The sequence below is a fragment of the Equus przewalskii genome, chromosome 28 (genome assembly GCF_037783145.1).
Source record: "Equus przewalskii isolate Varuska chromosome 28, EquPr2, whole genome shotgun sequence".
Lineage (NCBI taxonomy): Eukaryota > Metazoa > Chordata > Mammalia > Perissodactyla > Equidae > Equus > Equus przewalskii.
The window spans coordinates 27,105,851-27,132,730 of record NC_091858.1 but is presented as its reverse complement, the minus strand read 5'-3'; the positions used below and the strand labels follow the sequence as shown (position 1 = coordinate 27,132,730).

General features: G+C 36.5%; 1 protein-coding gene across 1 annotated transcript in view; it reads left to right on the top strand.

Annotated features, from left to right (window-relative positions):
- Positions 1-26,880, top strand: part of TENM3 (teneurin transmembrane protein 3) — a 2,420,957-nt gene that overhangs the window by 1,068,174 nt on the left and 1,325,903 nt on the right. Inside the window, exon 5 of the mRNA XM_070598205.1 lies at positions 5,538-5,637. The gene's annotated coding sequence lies outside the window, so the exon portion shown is untranslated. The remainder of the gene's footprint in view (positions 1-5,537; positions 5,638-26,880) is intronic.

Here is a 26,880-nt window from a genome sequence, read left to right as displayed (position 1 = left end):
ATGCAGGCAGAGCATATCTCAGGGAACCTTCAAGAAACCCCCAGAATGAGAAAATAGAAGACAATTCGAACGTGAGTAGACACAATGGCACACTTGCCTCTAGAACTACTATGGGGCTCCCATACTTAAGCAGGACTCACACTGGTGCTATAATAAAAAACTTCTTTACTTCAGAGCAGCTGAAAACACTGTCTGGAAATTACCCTAGATTTGAAGCAGACGCTTGAAATCAAGGCCAAGACCAAAACACATCTTATAAGACTCTCACAGCCAGGTCATAAGGTTGTGATTTGAACAGGATGGATCCTAGCTGGGCAGTGTTCTCTCCTCAGTTCAGTGCTACTTTATAAAAAATTTAAATAAAATAGATTTTGAGACCAATAAGCCATATTTTTTAATTATAAAATTGTTGACCTAAATCTTGAATGGATTTACTTACTAAGAAATGGTGTTCTAATGATCTAAGATTCTCAATGGATGTAAAAAAATGCATGTTAAGTAAAACATACTTCTACTATTACTTAACAAGTATTCATTTATCACTTGCTCAATTCTGGGGTCAACGAATTCATCTAGATGCCCCAATCATTTAGTCTTCACAATAGTGCTAGGACAGGAAGGATTTGGAATTTATAGAACTACAGAAAGGAAAAACCAGGATTTAAATCTAGACCTTCTGACACCAGATTCTGTTGACTTAACTACTCATTATACCAAGCTACTTCCAATAAGCAGCATTTCCCTAAATATGAGAGTTACAAATGGCACATGGACTTCGTCCTGGAAGAAATTGATAAAGAACATTTATTGATTTGAACTAAGAATTTGTTGAATATTTTTCTTCTAATGCAAAGAATAGTAAATACAATAAGAAAATTTATGTTTTATTTAAAGCAATAATATCTGTTATTCCATCCTGAACTAAATAAGACGAGTGAGTTTTAATGTAACCTTTAAACAGAGTAAAAAAATGAAACAGGATATTTGGCTTCCTTCAGATTATACCATAGACATTTATTTTTTCTTTTTTGAGATAGTGAGAATAGCAAATCTTATACAGTTGTGTTCTCCAAGGGTACGTATATTTTTTAACATTTTTTAAAGGTACAGTTATTTAAATAATTTAGATTTCACTGAGATAAATTGAAATTTAATTCATTGAAAAGTTGATAATTTCTCTACTCTTTCTTCACTTTCCTTGCAAGGTATTGTTTTGAATTTTAGTTTGAACTGATTATAGTTTATTTTGAATTGACTATAGTTGAATTGACTGTATAGGATGTCAGCAAATATTAGTAAGATGTACACTGTGCAAAACTTGTTCTTAATGGTCCAGAGATGCACTTAATATTGTTCTTGCTCAGGTTCCAGGATCACAAATTTTGACACTCTATTTTCAGAATAAATATATATTTTATGATATGATTCTGGCTACATGGAAGAGAAAGCCAAAATATTTTTTTGAAATGAGTTTTACTCTATAATTTGTTCCCCCAACTATACTGTAAGTAAGTGTCTTGACAGCAAGAACTGAGTCTTAGTTGTCTCTGTATTCCTATTCCAACTCCTGCCACAGTGCCTCGCATTGTAGCACTTGGTATTTGATGAATGGATGAATGATTCAATAAACGAATGGAGAGAGAGAGAAAGAGAGAGTCCTGTACTTTCACTACTGATGGAGGCATCACAATCAAGGCAACCCCTGCAAGAACTTCTTTCACTTTTTCAGGGGTGTCCAATTTGCTCCATGCCTTTCTGCGCCTTTCAAGCACACAGGGCTTTCATGTTCTCACCATCCTCTCTTTTCAAGAACCCAATCTCAAGAAAATAACCAATATCTCTCTGGAAGCCCAAGTGTAAACTTCATGCAACTTTGTATTGCCCAGGGATGATGCATAACTCATTTCTGTCTCTTGCTAAAGGAAGTACAGGTGTTAGAGAGGAAAAGGCAACAGAGCCTTCCTAGAAAGAAACCTGAAATTTATTCTAGGAGAAAGAGCAATGGTGGGAGTAAGTGGAGGAGGGGAAGGATGATAGAGATGGGTGGGAAGACAAGGAGGAAGAAGATGTTCAGATATGGGAAGTTTAACTAAGCAAAGCCATCTATTGGGAAATGATGTTAAGGTGGCATTTCACAACTGAAAGACCCTTCTGACAGGAATCAAAGTTGCTTTCTTCTCCAGGCCACCCAACAGCTCCCTCCCTATTCAGTGTTGTTTTTTCTAAGGTCAGGGTCCTCAAAGCACTTAAACGTCATTTAGTGAGAAACAGAAAGACAGGGAGTAAAGAGTTTGGCTTCAAGGATGGGGCAATTGATATAGATCCCTCGAGCCTTCAGAGAAAAACTGAGTTACCTTCCCATAGCGGTGAGTAATGGTCCCTGTACCCTAAGAAGCATGGCGAAATTTGTCATAGGACAATGAGGTGGAAGTTGAGGAGGAAGAGAAGGAAGAAGAAAAGGAGATGGAAGAGAAAATAAGTGATTCCTATCTGTTCATAAATTCATTTCTCCATTGTACTAATTTGCATAATCATAGAAAAGCAAGGACAGAATCTCTTGATTTTATAGAAAAGAAAACCGAGGCACCGAGGAATTAAGAAAACTACCTAAGAACTTAGCTAGGTAGGGACAGACTAGAGATAGGATCCCGTTTCTTTAATATTTACCCCAGGACTGGTTTCAACACAACACGCTGGTTATAAGATTTTAAATATTTGGCAACAAATAGACAAAGTGAAAGTAAAAATATGAATAGAAAGCCATCCAGAGGATCAGGGAACAGTCGTATATTTAAAAAGTACTGTGATCAATACTGCAAAGATGATAGGAAATTATATTCCTCACCAAAACTGGGCACTGTCTTTCCTATAGTTAACAATTCCTTTTACAATTTTGTTAATTAAAAAAAAATTGTTTTATTCACAGACATTAAAGATACCTGGTTTAAATGCCTGATATATAATGCCTTTATGTACAAATGTACTTTATAACTCAATAAATAAAATGACATGGGATTTGGTGTCAAAAGATCTCTTTCACATCCTAGTTCCCTATGTGGGTGACCTTGGGCAAATGTCCTAACTAGCAAATGGCAGTTAAAAAAAGTTGGTGGGAGAGGGGCCAGCCCCGTGGCTGAGTGGTTGAGTTGAGGCAGCATCCCACATACCACAACTAGAAGGACCCACAACTAAGAATACACAACTATGTACCTGGGGGCTTTGGGGAGAAAAAGGAAAAAAATAAAATCTTTAAAAATAAATAAATAAATAAATAAGTTGGTGGGAGGGGCCAGCACCGTGGCCAAATGGTTAAAGTTCCATGTGTTCTGCTTTGGCAGCCTGGCTTCTGTGGATTCAGATCCTGGGAGTCAACCTACTCTACTCATCAGCCATGCTGTGAAGGCATCTCACATTTAAAGTAGAGGAAGATTGGCGTAAATGTTAGCTCAGGGTGAATCTTTCTCAAGCCAAAAAAAAAAAGAGGAGGAGTGGCAGTGAATGTTAGCTCAGGGTGAATCTTGCTCACCAAAAAAAATTTCAAAAAGTTTGTGGGAATTGAAAGAGATAATCTGAAACATACAAGCAGGGTCATTGCATATTAAAGTATGCAAACAGAAAAGAGTAGGATGATTTTATGCCAGTCTACTAGAGTAGTTATGGGGCTAGAAAGCATAATTAACTCTCCTTTTGCACATTAGTAATATTTGTGATATTTGAGTTTTAGTATGGACTATATATTCTTGTAATGAAAAAATAAAATTTATTTAAAATGAGATTGCCAGTAATGGGACAAATGGACCTGGTGCACCACCAATATGACACAATGAGAAGTACATGGCCTGACTTCTGGGCTGTTCCAGCCCAAAATGCATAATTTGAATCTAATCATGAGAAAACATTAGGCAAATCCAGACTGATGGGCATTCTACAAAATGTGTGTGGCCTATAACCTTCAAAAATGTCAAAGTCGTGAAAGTTGAGGAATGGTCCCAGATGGAAGGAGATTAAGCAGACATGACAAATGAGTGCAGTACGTGATCCTAGATTGGAGCCTTCAGCTGCAAAGGACATCATTGGGAAAGTGAGTGAAATTTGAACAAGATCTCTCAGTGTCCTTGTACAATTTTTTTGGCACTTGTTCAATTTTTCTGTAAATTTGAAATTGTTTTAAAAGAAACTATTTTTCTGAAGTGAGATTATGCTTGTAAAGTATCTAGTATAGTGACTGACATGAGTAGGTGTTAAATAAATGTCACTTCTCTGTCATTCCCATAGTCCCGCAGACGACACTTTTAGTTAGACGTAACTTACTAAATGTAAATTCTGCTATTTTAATGGGGAGTTTTTTAGCAAAATAAAAAGGAGACTAGCATGAAGACATTAAAAGCCTTATTAGATCATAAATTCCTAGACTTGAAGGAAATGGTCTTCTTCATTTTTGTTTTATCCTCTGGGAATAATTTGCGACCTCGCGTAAAGCAGATATCTAACAAGTACTTATTGAATACATAAACTATTTGTAATTTCTTAATTCAAAAACTTAAATAGAGGAAAAAATATTTTATTCTCTGTTTGCATTTGACACGACATCTGATGGTTTGCAAATAAACTCCAGATTTCACAGTCATCAAGAACTGATGCAAAGAGTTTCAATATCTATATTTAAGCATAAAATTTAACTTGAAGCTTTTCTTAAGAAAAATGAAAAAGAGCAATTGTAATTACTTCGTTGATGGTTTGGTGGATAGCATATTGAATAGCACCCAAATAAATACTTACTTCTCTAGGCAAGTCTATTTGCTATTAATTATCTTCAAATATTTTTGAGCTGGGGTCTAAATTTAAATGAAAAAGCATACCTCACCACCCAAGACATTTCAGAAAAGGCTTACTTTTCTTTTCATGTCGTCTTTTACGATTCAGCTGCTCTGAAAGAAACAGAATGAAATCAATCTCATTACTTGTATATTTTATCACCTGATTTGAGAGATTTTCTGCTTTGATTACTTAAAGATTGGCATAGTTCTATGATGCTGTCACTGACTGACATACTGATTTTAATCCTCAGATAAGAATAGTGGCGATCAGATAAAAACACTTGGATTCTACTAAAAAGTGTTAGTAATTTTCCTGCTGGAAGTGAGGTTTGCAGAAGCCACAGAGATAGGCTAAGAGCAGGTTGGACCCACGCCCTCATCCTCAGGAGATGCTCTGGCTGTATTTTCCGTTCTTCCTCTACCTGCAAAGTGATCCCAAGAGATTTCTCTCCGCAAACATCTCAGCCTTTCTGACACTTGTTTTGTGTGGTTGCTGATTAGAGCACATTGATTCTGTTCTTGATCAAGCACATGTTCTGAGAAAAGAATAGGGGATATCTTTTTATTTTTTTCCTAATGCCTAAATAAGTCCCTTGCGATTAGTTAATCTGCTAAATGTTATCTAAGTCCTTAAGAAAAAAGTATCATGTCTTCCTAAAGATCTAAATCACTCTAAAAACTGAAAGTGACCTTGAGCTGTTCCTTCTTTGTCTGTTACAGACAGCAAAGATTCAAAACCAAAACAAAACAAAAAACAACCCAGTGATTCAAAGAACCCATTCAAAGATCACAAGGAAGGGGCTTCGTCCAGTTTTCTCAGGTAGGATGACATCCTCTTGCCAAAGGCTGTAAATAGTGTGTTTCTCTGGTTATAAAGACAAAGCAAAATATCTAAGAGCAACTGGAAAAGCCACCCAATTCTTCTAGTAGACAGACTTCCTGGAGAAGGGTAAAAAATTTGCATTGTAACCTATACATCAGTGGAAACTGCAATCAAGCAAGTTGGCAGTCTACAAAGTGTGGCCAACAAGTTTTACAATAAATGCAGGATATATTTGAAAATTGCAATTCTCAATGACCTAATTATAACTTTTTTATGATACTCTGATGTTATATAGTGTTTTCTAAAGTTAGTATGATCATTGTGGAACTTTATAGGAAACCTTTAGGCAGTAGAATTGCAAATACTAGACCAAGAGAATAAGGAAAAGATGAAAGAGTTAAGGCAAAATTACTCTTTCCCTGTGAATTATTTTCCTTCTGTTGCATATAGCTAAAGTGTACTTTTGAACCCAATTGGAAAGAACTCTAAAGGGTGTACAGTATACCTCATCAAAGAGGAGGTTATCATGTGGGAAGGCAAAAAGCCATCATGCAAATTTTAAATTAGTATTAGAAAAAGCACCTACAATGACTTTGATTATCCAGTCAGCTATGAATAGACTATTACTTGTTGGCTTTTATCAGTGTGTTATTTTGTTACTGCATTAAATTATTCATAATGTATAGTAATAAACCTACAGCCTTTGGTATTCCAGCGCATCCGTTTGTGTTCTGCAGACTGAGGTTTGAAGCAACTATTGACAAAAGAGAAAGGAACAAAGTGGTCAGTTCACACCCCAGCAAACCTCCTAACCAGATCCTAATAGCAATTTATTATGTATCTTTAAAATGCAATGACGCTGCCTGAAATTTTCAAAGAAATGCTTCGCTAAAGTGACACAAACCATGACTTGGCTGAGATTGTGTCTAGCCTCATGAATAATACCACATAAACATGCACAGGGCACAATCAAACTAACCACCTAGTTTTCTTTCTCCGTAGTGGAAAAGCACGAACTATAACACACTGAGAAAAGTAATTCAATAGCTGTGTCACACTGGCGGCCCTTAATGGCTCTGCTCCCTCTTTTTGCATGAAGCAATTGGTAATAGGGTGACTCTTCTTAAGGCTGACCACAAATCTAACAGGGGGTCACAAACAGTTGAGCGACACCTGCTTCCGCAAGTGTCTCTGGCCAGCGTGCACCACCAGGTGATTTTTGCTTAGTTGTCTTATGGAAGAGTTTACTGGTCGTGAAATGTCCATTCCTTCCATCATTGTGCATTAGAAGAGGTCAATATATTCAAAGAACCTGTATTCAGATAAAAGTGCACTCCAGGCGGTGCACAGAGAAAGGAAGGTGATAGTGAAGCTGAGAGGAGGAGAAATTGGAAATGGGAGTTTGAGGACAATTCATGGAAGGCCTTGGGTTCTGCTCTGAAGATTTTGCACTGTATTACACAGGCAGTAGAAAGCATCAAATCTTCCACGCGAAAGAGTGGGAGCCTCTAGATCCTAATACATAGGCATGTTTTAAATGCCATGCTTTCTGGTGTCTGTGGATTGCCTTCTGAGCATTCCTGATGTTTTCTCCATGGCACCTTTTGCTCCAGCAATTCTTCCCGGGGTTCTGCCTCTTCTCCTCTGCATCCATTTAACCTAAGCATCCCCGAGGAAGTCAGAATTAACCCCTCGACCAGGCTTTCCATTCACATCCCATTCAAAAGTCTTTATTAGGCTTTAATTACCATTATAAATTGATTTTAGATGTATGGTTTTTCTCCTTTTAATGTCTCCGAAATCCAGATGCCCCTTACAATTTATGAGTCAGAAGTCCTAAGGGCATGGTCTTTGCCTGGGCATGTGCTACCTTCATCATAACTGTTACTCCTTTCATTTCTTCAACTGAGTTATGTACCCAGTTAACACTCAACATGTTGAAGTTAATTGCTATTTAAAATGCCTTTAAAAAACTACAGTATGCTTCACTACTGAAACACAAGTTATTGTATATGCAGAAAGCACAGAAACAGCAGAGGGTAATGAATTTGATATTAGTGAAGCAATTATTGCAAACTAACAATCAAGCGCTTTATGGAACCCAGGAAAGGAAAATACCCACAGGTGGATGAAGCCGGGTTGTTTTATTACTGAGATGCTTGCAAAAGGATTGCTATCGCATGCCAAGCCATGCAATTGATGGCAGGGGTACCACCAACCCTAAGGGTGGATGAAAGAAATTTCGAAGCAACAAAAGCAGGTAGGACTCAATCATGTATTTGCAGGACTAACATTAAAGTATGCTGTTAAACTTAAGTTGTGTGGGTTTTTTTTCTTTCTTAATAGGATACACAAGAATATGTGTCCTTAATAATAACAATCTTACAACTCACTGTAAATTTGATGAAATGTAATATTTTCTCTGCCACCTGCTTAGTACTTTTCATTTACTTCCTTCTTTGTTTTTTTATTTTTCCTTGTGGATTTGTCGTAATCACAACCAGATCGTAGGCCATCTGAAGGCAGGATCATTTTCTCATTGTTCTTTACGTTACTCTCTGCTGCTTGCCCAGTACCTTCTACCTAATAAGAATTTTTCATATGTTAGGAAAGGAATCGTTGTTTTGTGGCTTTACATTTTGCACAAGGACAAAGGCAGTTAACAGAGAAGAGTTTGAACAAGAGTTACCACAAGATCTAACCCAGTAAATTCCTATCATCGCTGTTCGGCAGTGTGGTCCAGCGGAGAACAGCAACTCTGAGATGGACCTGAGTTCCTACACATGCTCCACCATTGGTGAAGTGTATAAATGTCACAACTAGGCAAAGTCACTCACCTTCCTAAGCCATATTTTCCAACTGCAAAATAGATACAATGGAACGAATTTATAGTAATGTTTAAGTGGGAAAAAATGTTTAGCACTACATGTGACTAGTAGGACATATTCAACAAGGGTCAATTCCCACCCTCCACTGTCCCTCTTGATTATTAGTCTGCACAAAGACAACCAGGGGGCTGCACATTTGTGTTAGCCCTTGCATTGCAATCACACATACTACAACACGTTCAGAGTTGGCGATTAATAAGAACTACCTGTGAAGATTGTTTTTTTAATAGTGACACATGTTTCCCTCCAGGGAGATTGCAATTTATAGTCTGGAATGGCAGTCAGGAATTTGTGTTTTTAAATAGTTCCCTGATCAAACGATCGTGATACACTCTTAGGATGGGGGATTACTGCTCTTGTAATACTGGATATTACTACCATTTTCTCCGATTTAAAGGTCATATTGATGTTTGACATCTATTTGGGGAAACAGAAGAGTTGAAAAAAGACCAAAAATGCAGAGAACCATTGAAAAGTGTCACATCTACAATAGTTTCTGGACTAATTTATTAAGGTTGAAAAAAATCCGCGATTTTTAATGTCTAGTTTTCCCTTCAGAGTCATATGGTACTTAGTGATAATTTTTTGAAGTTGCGTGCTAAAATGTAGTCTCTCGATTCACACTAAAATTAATGGTTACTGCTTAGTCTTTAAATATTTAAGATAAAATCTGCTCAGACAAATCCTGATCCTATCCTTCATATAAATTCTGGCTACTATAGACTATTATCTCTTACAAAGACCATGGGACTGTTGTAATCATTAATGTGGACACAGACAACTCAGATTATTCAAATGAAGACAGGGATGAGGGTTAATAAAGCAAGTGTGTAATAATCATTGAAAGCAGTTTTTCTGTTTCATTTCCCAGAATATCGTCATTAAATGCATCTTGTTGCTAAGACACACACATATAGACACACCAGCTAAAAATATTAATAGCCATTACTTTTAAAGTCCCCTGACCTGATAACCATTAATACCTTAGAAATATGTAACCAAGGAAAAAGAAGAGATGCATTTATTGAGCGCCTGTTAGCACCAGGCAACATGCAAGGGAATTTACATATACTGTATTGAATCCATACAACAAATGGATGGTAGGAACTATTATTTATATTTTAACAACAACAACAAAAAATTCAGGCTGGGAAAATTTAAGCGACTTGCCTAAGATGTGACTAGTGAGTTACATTCATAGGGAGGTCTGATTCCTAAAGTCAATACCAATGTTCTTTATATCCACCCTATAAATGAATCTGAGCCAACAGAAGACAAAGAGAATAGACAGGATTCTGCCTCAAGCCTAGAGAATTCTGGATCATCAACAGACTCCCTCCTCCTGACCAAAAGAAATGTTGCCATACAGTATGTACTTATAAGATTTTGGCCTTAAATATAAACAGCGTGGAAGATTGTGGGTCACATGTGGGACTAGGATGCTGGGAAGGCATTGGTGCGCCCCCCAATCCTCCTGTACCTGCCGAAGTATAAAAAGAACGTCTCCTGATACTTGGGATTTCTCCATCTGAACTTCACCCATTAGCTTAAAGCTTCGATGCCAATTCAGATTCTCTTCCCCCGGGAGGTGTAACACTTTAGACTGTCATCAGCCATTCACATTTTAGTTTTGACCTGGGGATTACAAAAGAGGAAAGGAGGGCACCAGTGCCTGACTGGGAAAAGAAAATTTCCGAGAATAGACCTGCTTCCCTGACAACCTCACCCAAGAAACGATGTAGCCTAAAGCTGGCCTAGCGCACAGCGCTCGACAAGGTGGAATATGGTATAGAATTTCGATTAGACACAATCTTCTTGTCCCAGATTCAAAAGCTACCCCCCAAGAAGCCTGGAGCCTCATCAAATCTGGGCTAAACTGTCTATTTATCCCATTTATATATTCTACCTTTATGTAATCCTTCTCCCCAAGTCATTACTTACAGGGAAACCGTTTTATGATATTTTTTTCATCCTGTCAGAATAATCTTTTACAGAGAAAAACTTCTATAAGTACCTATATCTGAAAAGTACACCGTTCCACTACCAGTTGGGGTTCGGTGCATCAACTCTATCTCTTGCTCCTCCTCTTTATCCACTCATATTTGAATGTGCTGTTTGTCACCGTGGAGGAACCACAGGAAGTTCTTATGGTGGTCACACTTTAGGGGAGAGAATTAGAGCTGAGACTTTTCCTCATGGAGAGAGCTGTAAGAGGCCGATTAGGTAGCGCATAATCTCTAGGATGTCTTGCCTGCTTTGCCTCACTCTGACAAAATTGCCAGCCACCTACAAAACGTTTCCAAGAAGGAGGGATTCAAGGGTTGTGCGACCGAATTGCTGAAGGAAGGAATGAAGGTAATTTGATGTTATCTGGCTAACTGTTGCCAGATGTCTTCATCTGATAGCGGACGTTAGCAATAATATTTAGTGAAAAGACTCTCTTTGGAATGTATGAGTTGATATTTATTCTACTAGTCTGTGTCCTATCTGTGTAACTCTGAGTATAAATCTTAAAGGATGTCATACATGTAATTGTAAGAATACATGGAGTTCTATTTCTTAATTTAGACATGAAATGGATTTGCATAGAAAGATGTTCTTCTACAGGAGAAATTAAAATATGTTCTTTTCTAATGGTTTTCCCATAATCACAATGTAAAGGACAGCTGCTTGGTGTCTTTATGAAACACTTGGAAATTCATATCCAATGGCAAGAGAATTCTTAGATAAACCTTGACTTATTTATTGGATAGTCAATATCAATAATCAGCCATTGATACTAATAAGGACAGTGTCATAACAAGGAGACATGTTCTTATTAAAAGGGGAAAAATCAGAATTTAAACTAAGTATATGCATTTATGTCAACTATCAAAAATTTAAATGTACACTATGATTTCAACTATCAAACAAAACTAATGATATTCAGACATGTTAATATCTGTGTCACTTTGGGGTGATGTGATCAAGGACATTTTTAAAATTTTCTTTGTTTTCCAATTGTATATAAAATGGTTACATTCTTTTAAGAAGTTAAAAAGAGACTTTTTTAAATGAACATGCAGAGAACATTAAATAATCTAGATTTGGTCTGTTATTCCGATCAAATATCATATTTATTTTTGAATTATTTAAATATAATTAATCTTATTTTCACTCAAGGTAATGTATTTCTCAGTTTAGACTAGAGACTCATGAGGGATCGTATAAAATAGAAACCTACTAGATAATCAGTTTCTCTGCATAAACTGAGCATGAGGTGCATCAAATTTTGAAAGGTGTTTATTCTAGCAGGATTTTAGAAGCTTTTTCCTAGTACTTAATGTAGCAGGAGCCAGCGGTTCCTTAAGTAAATGTATTCTAGAAGGTTAAGGGAAAGGTATGAAGAGGCTTTTCCTGCTTTTGTTTTTATTTTTGTTTTTGTATTTTTGCTTGGTTCCTTTTTGTTTCCACTTATTTTGACCCTGGATTGTGAAATTAGTTTATCCTGTCTAAAACACCGACGATGTATGGAAAAAGGGAGTTTCAAGAAGTTAGTTACAATTTCAGGATCGTTACAGGGGCTGTCACTGTTCTCCGTGGGTTTGATTGAATTCTAGCTCGTTTACATCTGGCCTTTGAACACCCCCTTCTCAGGAACCAGTGAGAAAAGCCATGAATGGAGCAGCCAGCCTTATCACAGGTCCCCCTTCTTCTGAGTAATGGAGAAAACACTGACAGATCATGCCATTAATCTAAGACACTTGATTGTTTTCAAAATACAGACGGAATCTTCAGTGTGAATCATTAGCGTTAAGAGAAAATAATGCAGAAAGAGTGAAACCATTTTCAGTTATTAGCGAATTTGATTGCTACTCCACTTTTTGATAGCTCAGTGACTGATCACTTAATTTCTGAACCTTGCTTTTTCTTATGTCTCTTCTCCACTATGGGTTCCAAATAAGGCAACATTTTCTCAAAAGCCAAAAATACCTCACACACATAATTTAAAAGGAGTCTAGGTGTGCTGGTCCTTGAAATGGGGGAGAGAGACGGATGGAAGAGAAACAGAGAGTAGAAAAGTGATGCCACAATAATTAAATGGCAGTCTTTCTTTTTAAGATTTTGCTGTTTAAGCATTACCACAGATCTGTTCTGTCTTTACATGCTGCAATATTAAAAAAATAATAATAAAATCAACTTAAATGTATCCTTAGTCTGAAAAGGAAACATTAACTGCTCAATTACATGAGGTATCAAGTAGAACCATAAGATTTTGCCTAAAAGTAAGATGATTTCAACACCTATCCTCTAAGAGCTTATAAACCTAATCAGAAAGATAAGATAGAATAGGAGATAAATGGCAATACAAGAATTTAATAGAAATTAAAATATAGATATATATAATATTCTGTCACTCACTATAATATATTATATGTGTTATATAATATAAATATATTTATATAAAATATGTTTTATATATTATATAAAACTTATATAATATATATAATATAAAATGTTACATTATATATTTTCTATATATTTATATGTTCTACAGAAATATGGGAAGGAGCAGGCGAAAATATAAGGGGAGAAGTAGATTGGGAGAAGAAAGACTGGAAATATAGAAAAGTTGATTTGCAGTCAGACTCTTGAATCTATTCTAGCGGTGAATAAGAGCTGGCTGCAACATTTCCATTTGATCTTCACAAACTCTTGATAATAGTACAACCATTAGTAGCTTATTAGAAAATAATTACTATGTGCTGGCACTTGGCTAACCATTGCACCATCCCATCTCATTTAAGGCTCGTAACTACTCTAAGGGTCAAGCACCTGTCTCATCTTGCTACAGGTGAGTATCTTAAAGCTTGAGTAACACAACCAGGAAAGAGTGGAATGGAGATGTCACTTCAGACCTTGCTGACTCCAGAATCCACGCTTTTAACTCTTACAGAACTCTCACCTCTCAGGTTAAAAACATTTTACAAAAAGCTCAATACGTAAGTTTGTAAAAGATCATAAGGTTTAGATAGTCGTGCTGGAAAAGAACATATTGCCTTGGTTTTCCATACCTAGGACAATTTTGGCTTTAAACTCAAAACCGAGTGTAGGGATATTGTCCTGTCTCTGTCCCTCCATTCTCTTTTGGCCTGAAAACGGTGACATGCACTCAGTGAAGTTTCATCCAATAAATAATCAGTTTCACATCTTTCTTTGCTTTTATTTTCATTTGTCATATTTTCATTTTAAGATAAGATGATATCTTAACATTATCATGCATTGGTGCATTCTTCTTCCCTATGAAATCTTCAGTCTTGTTATTTGGGGATGAAAATAAAGAAAAAGCATCATTTGGCTGTTTTTCTACCACAGTAGAGTAAAGAACGCTGATTTGGGATTAGGACACGAGAGTTGGAATCCCAGTTCTTAAAATTGGTAACCGTTGAACCTAAAGAAAAGCATTAAATCTCCTTGGTCTTGGGGTTTCTCGTCTGTACGTGGTGGAAACCTTAGAACTTAGACGTCTGTATTTAAAGCCCCCCAAACCATGTACTTCTCTCCATCCTACCTGGCATACAGCATGTGTACAAGATGCAACTGCTAACTTTTCTTTCTCACTCTCCCTCCTTTACCTCAAATAATTTTTAAGTAATTAAGAGAAAGATCATTCTGATTTTAAAAAACCATTGGGTTTCATAGATGAGAATACGATCTACCTAAGAATCTATCACAAAAAATAAAGATAATTTACTTTCACTCTGTCAATTGTTCCATAGGCTATAATTTGTCAATAAAGCAAAGTTTCCTTTCCCTGATAATGACATATTTAATCCTTTTAGTATAATATGATACATGGAGGCTCATAAAACTTCAAGCTTTAAAATGATTAATATACCTACTAAAATGACCTCCTGCAGATGCTCCTTGCCAAAAATTGATTAAATCCACGTTTTACATTTTCGCAACCCTTAAAAGTCATAAGAATCATAAAAGAAAAAGAAAACCTGAAGTTCTAATTCTTTTTGTTTATTTTATTTATTTATATTCTAAATATTTTACTAGACAACTTCCTGGAGTTAAAAACAACACGATCAGATAGGAACTTAGATTTTTTTGTGTGTCAAAAATCATCTGCTTCAATAATAAATCGGTAAAGCCAAATTTAAAAATGAGAACAGCACTGAAAAATATTCCTTTTCCAGCCTCTTCTCTCTGTCATAGCATAGGAATTCGGGCTTCCATTTATCCAATCCTCATGCCAATTATAAGTTGTCAGCATGTTAAACTATTAAGTTGAAATAAAAATTCTCTATTTTTTTAAAACTAATATTCTGTCTAAATTACTTCAGAGTTTCCAACTCAACACGTTTGAAAGAAACCTCTCAGTCATTCAAAACTTAGTTTCCTGAGTAATCATCCTTCTCTTAAGAAGACAAATTGGTCTCACAAGCTGATTTTCTTCCTTTCTTTGCACTGGCTGCCAGAAAACTCATTTGTGTGACAAATGTATAGTATCTAAAGTATGCATTTTATCAACCTCACTTCAGGCTTTGGGCTATTTTTAATATACCTATATTCCTCTGATTCTAACTTGCTTACTCATTTTACTTTGTAAATTTTGTTTTATTAAACTCTATAAGTCACATTAAATCGCTTTATTTTTGAACATTTGGGTGTGGATAAACTTAAAAACAAGTCAATCCCACTAAACTCAATACTCTTCTTGTATTCTCGAGCTCAATCAGTGACTCTGAACATAAGATCCTTGGTCATCCTTGGCCTTTCCTTTTTCTCATTCTGACCTTCAAAGGTTCATAAAATTCTGGCATTTCTGATTCCTACATCCATCTAAAGCTCTCTCCTTCTCTTTTACGGTACTTCATTGTCTTAGTTTAGAAATTCAAATAGCTTGCTATGTGGTCTGTCAGATATCCTCTCACCTCTTCAAATTGTCTTTTATACTTTTGCAAAATGGCCTTTCAAGAATGCAAGTCTGACTATACACTCCACAGTTAAAAGCACAACAAGGTAATATTGTCACAAATATTATGTACTGGTTTGTTTCTATTTGTGTTGAATTTGTGACTCTTATAAGTTTATCACCCACATATTCTCCTACAAATACATGTTTGTTAAAAACAATGATTAGGCATGCTATTGTGAAAGATGAAATGTACTGGACAATCAAAGGAGATGATTTTATTCAGGCTGTTGCAAAAGGGAGAACATTCCTTTATGAGGAAAGCCTCAAAAAAGGGAAGGGGGCTGAGGATTTGTAGAGGCAGGTCAACAAGAGACTCATCCACCAGTCCTAAGGGAGTCTTGAGAGGGGTGGAGAGGAGTCTTGTCTAAGTCATTGACGAAGGGTGGACATGGGAATATATGAGGCTGGGGCGTCCCTGGTGACTGGTCATTTCTGCAAGCAGAAAAGAGTAGGGGCATTTTGGAGAAGAAAAGGATGAAGAGATATCTTAACCTTTGCTATTTTCCAGGAACACGGAGTTTAACATTGTCACTATTCACCTATTCAACAAAATTATATGTCCTCATATTTATATTAAATTTGTTCACATGAACGAAAATAGAAACAGATGCAAATTTCCTGAATATCCCTTGTTATTTCCCTTATATGCCCTTCTATAATTGGTACGCTTTGATCCTATGAGGAAGTCACTTTCAGAATGACAGAAGAATAGGGGGAAACTGTGTTATTCAACAGGCATCCTCCCCATCCCAACCCCAGATGATACCGATGCAAGTGGTTAGCAGACCACACTTTGAGAAACCCTGGCCTGTCATATCATATTCCCGAACCTCTGGGTATAATTGGAATTCTTCCTTGTATTCCTCGCTTAGTAACCAAGAGCATCACTAATCTCTTCAACTCAAGCAAGGAGATTGACTCCCCTACCGCTGACATAGCCCTTGTTCGGTTCTCCCAATTGATAAAGGATGGGGAGTCAGTTCCTAAGCCCCTGGCTTCCAAGAGTAACTTAAGCTCTAATTTTGTGGACGTTAAATCACCCTGGATTCCTCCCTCTTCAGGCCTGTTGGTAGTGCAGGAGTAGCTCACTAGAGAGCAGACTTGCCTCAGCTGTTCCGCCTCAGCCAGGTGGTCAAAGGAAAAACAAATTTGCTTACCTGTGAAAACAGGTTGCCTATAAATCAAAAGGGGTCAAGTTATGTCCACCAGATGGAGGTTTTAAAATCTTAATGTGTAAGTTAAGATATAATGGATTACTGGAGGTGAAATTTTAGTAAGGTTGAATCATTTTGTTGCCTTCTGGGATTTAGGGGGAGTGAAAGGTTACTGTTACAGTGAGCAAGAGTGAAGTAGGATTTTCATCTTAGGTGACCTAATTACAAAGGATGTGATTGTGACCCATTAATTTTCAAAATCGTGTCTAATTAGCTATTGATATGGCTTACTGAGGCTCAAAAACACATGGGCAAGTGGGTTTTCTTTGCTAAGTGTATAGTTTCTTCTGTGTGAGCACTGGATTTTGGCATGTTGTAATTTTACCCATCAAGTTATTCTGGTTTAAAGGTGGCGGAGAGGGCCTAAACAGCCGAGATTGATCTTGCTCTTTCTCTGCTCTCTCTCTTCCTCCTTCCTTCTCTCTCTCCTTTTCTTTCTCTTTTTTTGTCTGCCACTCCTTTAGTCCTGGAAATGTAAAATAAACAGGGTTACGAGGAGCGAGAAGAACCTGTCAGTCAGTTTTCTCTTTTTAGACGATTAGAAAGTTGAAATGTTGCTTAAGCTAAAGCTTTGGCGTTAACCATGGATTTCATTTATCTGTGTTCCATCACTGGAGTTAACTGGATGAACACATTTGGCATTGAATGATGTTTTTTTTATTATGAAAGGGACAGTCACAAGTGAAGCTGAAATAATCTACGAGTGACAAAGGATAGCATCCAAAATACTTGTACATTCCTATGTGTGAATATGGTATCTGTACAAAACAAATGATTTTAGATTATTTTAAAGAATAATTCCAACTAGGAATTATGAATATCTTCTTCCCTCACTTGGTCTTTTTTTTTCCTTTTTTGTGTTAAAACTCCATGGTCCACTTGTTTCTCACCACCCTTTGTGGAAAAGTGTGAAAATTTACATAATAACTCTGGTCCCTTCCTGGTATCCTGGGAATGAAGTTTTCTATTTTTTGTTCTCTGTTGCTAATTGATGAGCTTAACATCTTGCTTCACTGAGACGCCCAGCGGAGACCTTGACTTTTTTGTAAAGGGGAGGACATTTGCGTAAGTGGATTGTTCAATGTGTACACTCCTCTCAGGTCTCTCAATGTGAGTTCTTTTTCCCTCATCTTAAATTCTTAGCTACCTTAAAAAATCACAGCATTTACATATCAGACCTTTGTTGAGATGTTTTTCTTTGACTCATAACTTTAAAGTCCTTCCACTAAAAAAGAAGAGTCTGTTTTAAAAGACCTAGACTTCCTTGAAACATTTAAAATTATTTGATAGATACCATTACCCTTAATGGAAAGGAATGAAATTTACACATCTTTAATTTCCTTTAGTAAAGTGACTTTTAATGAGAACAATGGAAATGTGAATTGTGATTCTAGGTGTAACTATGTTTTGACATAGGTTCCTGACTTGAAGTCATTTAATCATATGTACTTTCAATTCGTATGGGCCAGGGTTAAAATCCATTTCTTTGGCTTATTTTTAAGTAGTTATATAGTGAAGGTGAACTTTTATTTTCATTCACATTATAATTATTATTTGCCTTTATGTTTTAAGGCTTTTAAACTGTACGATTACCCCCTCCATTATTCTTTATCATCATCATCTTAGATCTGTGGACATTAGAGCTAAATTGAATTTTAGTAAGTTCCTGAAATAAACTATCATGCAGGGCAAGATATTCCTGGAAAGTAAGTTCATGTTAACGTAGGTAGTGAGGCTTGTAACTGAAGAAGCTTTCATTTCTCAGTATTACGTTTGAAGTAAATTGCATTCAGAATAATTGAGCATTAATCCTTCACCCTAATGGGAGTGGTTATCCACTCAGTATATTTTTTCACTCAGCTGTGCAGGTACATATCTATGAGCCAGACAATATATGTACCAGCTCACTTGCCTGATTTTCTGATCTGCTCTCAGTATGTTGAAGCTAACATAAAGACGTCTGCTATCTGTCATAGTCCATCTGCAAATAGATATGTAGACTTGTCCTTGGAAGGTGTCATTGTTGCTTGCTAAGGCAAGAAATGATGCTTCCCTGCCTTTGGATATCCAGTTACATTACAAGAATAAACCATTGATACTACCAGACATAGGTTTCTCACTGCTCTATATTTTCCTTCTATTGGATTTAGAAAACTCAAGGACAGCAAAGGATATGATTCTTCGTTCAACAGCTCAATAAAGCATGCACCTAGAATATGTTTTAGAAACTGAACAGATAGTATCAGGCAGCAAATTTATTTTTGTGAATTATTTCTTAAAATATATTAAAAAAATTGGTAATCTAAGCATAATACCTACTGAGGATTATGGCCACTGAGACTGCAAGCATTCTCATTTCAATAGCTCCTGTTTTCTTAAAAGTAGGACAAGCTCTACAGTTGGTGATATTTTTCAATACTACAGAAAGTTGTGTGGTCCTTTGCCATGTCTGATGTATATAACTCATATTGCCAATAGTTTTTAGTGCCTTCACCACTGTAAATGAACATTTCATTGAGGTAAGTAGAGAAAAATTACCAGACCTTTAAAGAAAAATCTATTCAGCAGGATTTTGACTAGTATATTGATTTTCCATTCTAGAAATGACCATTATTTTATTGTAAGAAATAAAAATAAATGATCATATGCATTTCTCTGATGGGAATATAAAATAATATAATTAAAGGAGTTGCTAAAGTTAACAAAGGGAGCTGTGTAGGTCATAACCCAAGTCTACTGAGGCTGGAGAATCAAATTCTGGTGATTATTTCACTTAACATTTGATGAGGATAATACTGGTGATAACAATGACAGCATGCATACATCACAATTTGCTATTTGGTAGAGACTGTTCTAAGCATTCATATATAAACTAATTTAGTTATTAAAATATCCCCATGAGGCAGGTAACTTATTGTCCTATTTTACATTTGGGAAAAAATTATAGGACACACCTTAATCATATAGCAGCAATGAAGTTCTGGGAGGACCAGCTTTCACATCCAGGTTTCATTTTGTGCTCTTCTAAAATCATTCTACTTCTAGACTTAATATAATAAAATAAAACTCAGCGCCTAACTATGATGTCCATGGGTAGTAAAGCTTAGAATATATTTAACATGTAAGATTTCTGGTTGACTAATTACCAATCATTACCAACCCAACTTGAATATCTATTGAATAATATGCTGTGCTGTGATATATAATCCTGACTGAATACGCCATGGGTCCAAGCTTCTAAACTCCTTCCTCATCACTCTTAAGATACGCATCCTGATAAGAATAATCCTCTGAAGCTAACTATAAATTCAGTCTATAACTCCTTCAAGCTACTCAGTTGTCGATCTGCCCTGTTAGGTCGCCTTTCATTTCTGCAAGAGGACCACAACATGTTTCAGAGATATTCCTTACAAAGAGTTGCTAAACAGGCAAACTATTACTGTAAATATGTATTCCAGTTATGTAGTTTTGAAAAATGACATGTTATCTAAGATTAAAAATTCTTTATCTTTGAGATTTCCTTTTCTGGGTATGATAGAGCAAGTCATGGCAACAACTAGGAAATAAAGGGATATATTATCGTAAAATCACATTTTTAAAGACAATAGAAAGCTATAGGAGCAACAAGGATGGGAAGAAATAAAATCTCAAGAAAGAAGAGCCTTTTTTAGGGGAGCTGAGAGTTGATAGCTATTTTCTTTCCTAAGATCATCTGCAGATTCAAGATGTGGGTCAAGGATAAGGCTTGACCTAGAGGAACGTAATCCACAGGGAGAAAACAAAACAAGAGAGATTTGGGTGGCCCAGTGGGTTGGTGTGATGGATAGGAATCTAGAGGACCTGCAAACACAAAACCAGTTTTCCCCAGGAAATGTTTACCATGTTCTGGGGTAGATGGTTGACTGAGGGACTCTCCTGCAGTGTTGCAGTAATTAGAAAACAAGATGCCACTGGAGGTGACCCGCCCCAAACACACCCCAGGCTCCCTGTCAAGACTTTGCCAAAATTTGAAGGTGTGTGAGGTAAGAAACAAAGTTGCTAAACTCAAATCTCCAAAGGGCAGAAGTTCATGTCTCATAGTCTTTCAGGGTTCCACGCACAAGGATCTGCCAGACTCTCAATCAAAAGCCCAGGAGGCTACATCTAAGGAATGGGAATGGAGCAGGTGTGGGCTGAGATTAACTAAATCTTCAACTCAGGCAGAACCAGACACAGTCCTTGAGATTGAAGGGACTAAATTCTGTATGTCTAACAGAGAGAAGCATAACCCTTTCTGGGGTATAATAGCATCATCTGGACCAATAATCAAGCTAAAAAAATAAAAGCAGATTCACAAACTATCCCGATACTAAAGTTTGCAGGCAAGGACATTAAAATAACCATTATCAATATGCTAAAAATAGGACAAAACATGAATGATGATAAGAGTTTCAAAAGAGAATTGAAATCTACTTAAAAAATTAATATTTGTCTTTGATGAGAGACATATTACCTACCATGAGATCTCTTGAAATTCTCTGAACCTTAACAATTCAATGCCAGGATATTGGAAAGACTGAGAAATGAGGAGAAAGGGAATCAAAATCTATGAAACACCTGCTATGTGCTAGACATCTGCTAAGTACAATACATATATTATATCCTTAATTTTCTGTGAAGTAGTTATTGTTATTCCTACTTTACAGATCCTTAACTTTACAGAAAGTGTTTAATATAACAAAGGAGGAGGGCATACAAGCTCTTAACATAACATATCTCATAACATATCTGCTTATGGTCATTGTATACACAGCCTCCTAATCTTGGGCGAAGTTGTAAATGAACAGGCACCGCCCACAACACCAAAGTCTCATACTCCATGAGCTTCCAATATCATTGTGGCAGGAGCTAGGTACAAGAGCTAAGCTAGTGTCCTCCTTAAAGGGGCAAGAGTGTTAATTAGGAGTAGAAAATCACTAATTTGGGTTTCTGCTTTCTCTTTTTCATGAGCTGAATCTTAAAGTATAAAGTTTGCCACACAATTCGAAACATTCTGGGGGCTGAAGACTATAAATCTTATTTGTAAGGACTTTGGGTGTACTACCAGCTCTGTTATTGATGGTGGTTTTGTATACATGCCTGATCTTTGAGTTACTAAAAAATACCCTTAGAAACCACTTTGCCAGGAACAATGGAATCCCTTGTGAAGTGTTCCTTCCCTGAAGAATAGAAAATGTCAAACAGACAAAAGTAGGAAAAATTATGTCTCCAGACAGCTGCATCGCCAGTGTAACTTCAGACTGCACCATTTTGTACTGTACACAAAGTCTGCTCTCCATCAATTATTCCACAAAAATACCGTTTTGATAAAGGAAAAAGATCTTAATTATTCACTGATATTTCATATCCAGAATAACTAATGACAATAATAAGAGCATCTGTAAAGCAGGCACTTCACATACATATCTCCTCTTTAATCCTATTATTGTTCCCATTTTAGAGTTGAAACAAAACAGATTCTTAACTAGAATCACAAATTTTTCCCAAAACACTCAGACATTAAGCTGAAAAGCCTGGATTAAAACTAAATTTTATCCAAGGCCAAAACCCTTTGTTTCTTACTGTGGTAAGCTGCCTTGGCAATTATAGCACATAATTATAAAGATAATGCCTTGTTTACCGACACCTTTCTACAAGTGCCGAAATGCGGTACAAAATCTTGCAACTGATTTTTTCTTTATACCCATGAGGTTAGTGCACGTATATTATTACTCACAGGCAGCCACATGCACATGTTGCATTGAAATTGGACCTCTATCCTAAGACTGTCAATGCAAAAATGCATCTTACTCTTGAGCAGATCTCCAAAACAAATTAAACAGAAAGAACAGGAGGAGTCCAAAAACTAGATTGCCTCCTAACCTTGTTTCTTATTGGATTCTTTTTGGCTTTGTGCCTGTATACATTTTTTTAATCCAGAAATCATTTCTCTGGAATATCTTCTCCACAACATCTATTACATTTCTCACCGTCCACTCCCATGTGTGAAAAACGGCATCCATTCACACTACTCTACCTGCCTATGAAAGAGATACGTGTGTCATAGAAAATCCATGAAACATCAGGAAGAGAATATAAACCACCCACTTTTCTTTGATCCAAGCATTACTGCTAGCATTTTTGTGCATCTTTTTCATATTTATATCTAGCCATCTCAAACTCTGTCTCCATCTTTGTTATGTTGCTTTCTTTCATTTCAAACATATTCAATCACTCCATAGGTACTGTTGTGTGAGTTGCTGAATTTCAACTGGTACTACTCTTCATTCAGTTCAAAAGGATAAAGAAGGAGCTGATGAAAGTGAAAACAAATAGTTTACATTGAAGATAAACAGAAAGATGATACTATTCTAACAGTTTTGGAAATCAGGGTGCCACTTCTGTTGAGTACAAGACTTTCCCCAAAAGATCAAAGGATGTGAATCTTCCAGAAAATCATATTTTTCCCTCAAATTTTTGAGTTTAGACTTTAGCTTAGATTTGAGGAGACCATATAGCCTTGCAGAGAGGGATCAATCTAGGTGGAGAAGAATCAGGAATGCTGTGATTTGGGAGAAAGAGGGAGGGAAATATTTGGAACAGCAAGAAAAAAAGGACAGGCAAATATTCTTTTTGGTTTCCTTCAGATTAAACTGAGAGAATTTTGTGCCTGTGAAAAGCACTCAATAGTTGGTACACATGAGTATGTGGTTTTGGCCTTGGCAAAGAGACTCTAGCTGGTATGGGAGCTGGAGATAAAATGGAGGCATGTCAGGGAGCAACAAACAAGGATTCCATAGTTGAATATTTCCCATTTTATCTTGTTTTTGGTAATCAGGCTACAATTATGTCTCCCAAACTTTTCAGCCTGGGACAAATTTAGAACATTCCGAGAAGGGAGGTGAAGAGAAGGAAGGACCCACCCATCTCATTGCAGCCTGTTTTCCATTGTAAATATTCCCACATGTGGGTTCAACCACAATCCCCAACCACTATTCCATTGTGTATATGATTACTCAGAGGCAGCCATATGGCGTGTATCAGCCATTGTATCTCTTCTTTCACTGTAATTAAACACCATCTACTAATGAGTTTCCTTACAAAAATTGGAAAGCTAAGACCTTTGGACAATCAACATTGTTACTGAAAAACAAAGTAATTTGAGGAAAACATTTTACAAATATTCCATGATGGAAATCTCTTATGTTTTATAGTTCTATAAGAGTAGATGGCAGTCCCATAATGCAAACTATTAAAGAAGAGAAAAATGTTATCATGGCATACTAATTTAGATATTGATTAACAAGGATGGAGAGTTTTAACCTAATATGTAATTTATTATATGAACGCCAGTATAACATTATAACATATAACATCAGTATAACAATATAAAGTCTAAAAGTGAATATCTGGTCCCTGAATTTTCAGTATTTTTCTGGTTAATTTAATTTTTTGGCCTTTTTCCTACTTGTACTTTTTTACTTAAATTTAAATTTTGTGAATCACTTAGTCCCTACAGATTTCATTAACTCTATATCTAGAGCAAAAAGGGGCCAATTTAGCTGTAGCTGTGTTTGGTGATTCTCATTTTGAGCACAAATGTCTAATCAACACCTACAGTCTGGGTGTGCATTAGTTAGTTTACTCTGCATGCTGCCAGGGACGGTATCCTAACGCTGCCTCTGATAGACTCAACATTTGCAAATGAGTCCTCCAGCGCCTAGCTGGTCCATGCAGTATTAAGCATGGAAGGCTGGTCTGAAGTCCTTTACCTTCCCTTATTTATTATGACAGATATGTTAACTTGATACAATTAAACACACCAGCAGCCCATGCATCTGCTATTTAAGATGCTACCCATTCATGTGGTTGAGAGAAAACGTGGCAGAATGGCACAATTTAACTGATCTGGAATTTTCCTCTGTATTTTCAACTCTATTTTTTTACTTCATATGAATGATGTTTTCCATTAGTTTAAAGAAGAATTTTATAAATTCTTTGTTAAAAATGGATTTTGTTTATTGAATTGGAATGTTGAAATAATAATATAGCAATCTTTTTTATATCATGAGTAATTACATGCATATTTATAGCCTTCGATATTGCAACTAAGAATTACTTACAATGTTAGATAATACACAATGACTCCAACTATTAAAAAATTTAAAAATATTCTACTATAAAAATGAAAGAAATTACATATGCTTTGTTCTGAAAAATAAGTTCCAGAGTGTTAACATTTAATTCTGAAATTCAGTATGTACTACCTAATAACACGTTTGTATCTATTCAGTTTCAAGTCAAGAGGAAATACCAAATGGTTTTACCACCAAAGTCATCACTGTACTTTTTTCTGAGAATAAAGGGAAGAATTCAAAATAGAATTTTTCCTGGCTGTGAACTAGCATTTTTATTGTTTTGCTTGGTGATGGGGCAGTGGGCATCATATCTACTTTACGAGGACTGGGCTCGAGCAAACTCAAACACTGAGTTTCCTATGGTCCACAACAGATGAGCAAAAATAACCTATTTAACCTTTAGATTCTAAATCCAGAATAGATAATTCACCATTTTATAGTAATTAACAGAGAAGCAATATTGTTTTGTTGAAGTTAAAGAATTTTTCAGTGAACCAGAATTCTCCCCAGGGTCAAAAGAAGGACACTTTCAGACTGGAAGGTCAGATAAGGCTGTCTTTGCCAAGGAAAGAAGCTCAGTAGACATCTATGATTTATTCCTGCGCCCTCCTTATCAGACGCAAGTGCCTACTGGAATTAGGGCACCTTTCAAAAGTACACTCAGAGTTGCTCTAACATGGTGGTTTGCATGGAGTAACTAACATTTAAGTCCTCACTTAGAGAAAAGAGAGCTCCCGAAAGTTCTAATCAGATGGGATGCTTATGTGCTATATGATCTCTACAGGAAGACCAGTGGCTTGGGAATTTTGCTTATGCTGCATATACTTTCTCCCACCCGCTTTGTTACACATCCTGTTGGTGACTAGGTTTTAACTCTACCTAAATCCAGACACAATATTAAACTTGCTAGAAAACTTAGTTCAAGATTCTAGAAAAAAACAATCAATTCATATTGACAATATATAAGAAAAACTGTGTAAAAAGCATATATATATTCAGAATAGCTCAAAAAAACCCCATTTTGGTGGACTTAGTACAAGCTACATAAATAATGAGAGCATTGGAGATGAAGTCAAAGGAAGGATGACTCTAGTATTCCGGAAGTCAGAGACAGAGGTTGAGCCTCTATCTGATCCAAGTGTGTGCATTTTCTCTTTCCATTTGCTGGCCTCTTTCAAGACCTGGATCTTCCAAGAGGAAGATCTTGTGGTGCTATTTCTCCTTTGACACTCGGGTTAGGCATCCATCATTCCTCTCATAACTATCTCTGGTCCCCTCTCTGCAATCTGAATATCCTCTCCATCATAAACGGTATACATTTCCTCAGTTAGTCATTGTGTTATTATGCCTTGAGAGTATTTCCACTGCTACACTCCTTATGGGCACAGGGCTTTGTCCTTGTGTCCCCAAAGCCTGGCACAGTATCTTGCCCATGGCAGGCACAAGTAATGGGTATTGAATGAGTGAATTCTAGTCTTATTGTCCCTTACCCCTGAAGTCTCACACAAGGCCACAGTGGACCCCCTCCTCCTGATTACTCGCACAGGTACACTCAACTCTTTTCTTCGTCAGATGGTTTCGGCCAGCCCCGATCTTTCGTCCTCAAGGTACACCCATAGAAAGATAGGAAGCTGAAATTTTACTAGACATGTTATTTTTTGTTTTGGCTAATTAGTGACTATCGTTATTACTGTTGTTGTGGTTGTTAGCTACCCAGCGATTCCCCATACTTTTCCTTCTCTGACATCCTATTCCAAAACTCTTACCTTTTTTCTGATAACAGCAGTCTAAGTACTTAGGATTCCTTCTGCTTCTCTCTATTGATAAGGCGACTTTTCACCTCCCCTATTTCCACAGGAAAGGCCGCTAGGTTTGCTGAGAACATCAAGGAAACCTTTTCCAATAAGAAAAATCTCATCACTCTGTCCCGTATAAATCTCATATTACACAATTACGGTGTATGAAGAGTATATCTTATTCCAGTTATTTTTAAAGTAGTACTTATAATCTGTCCA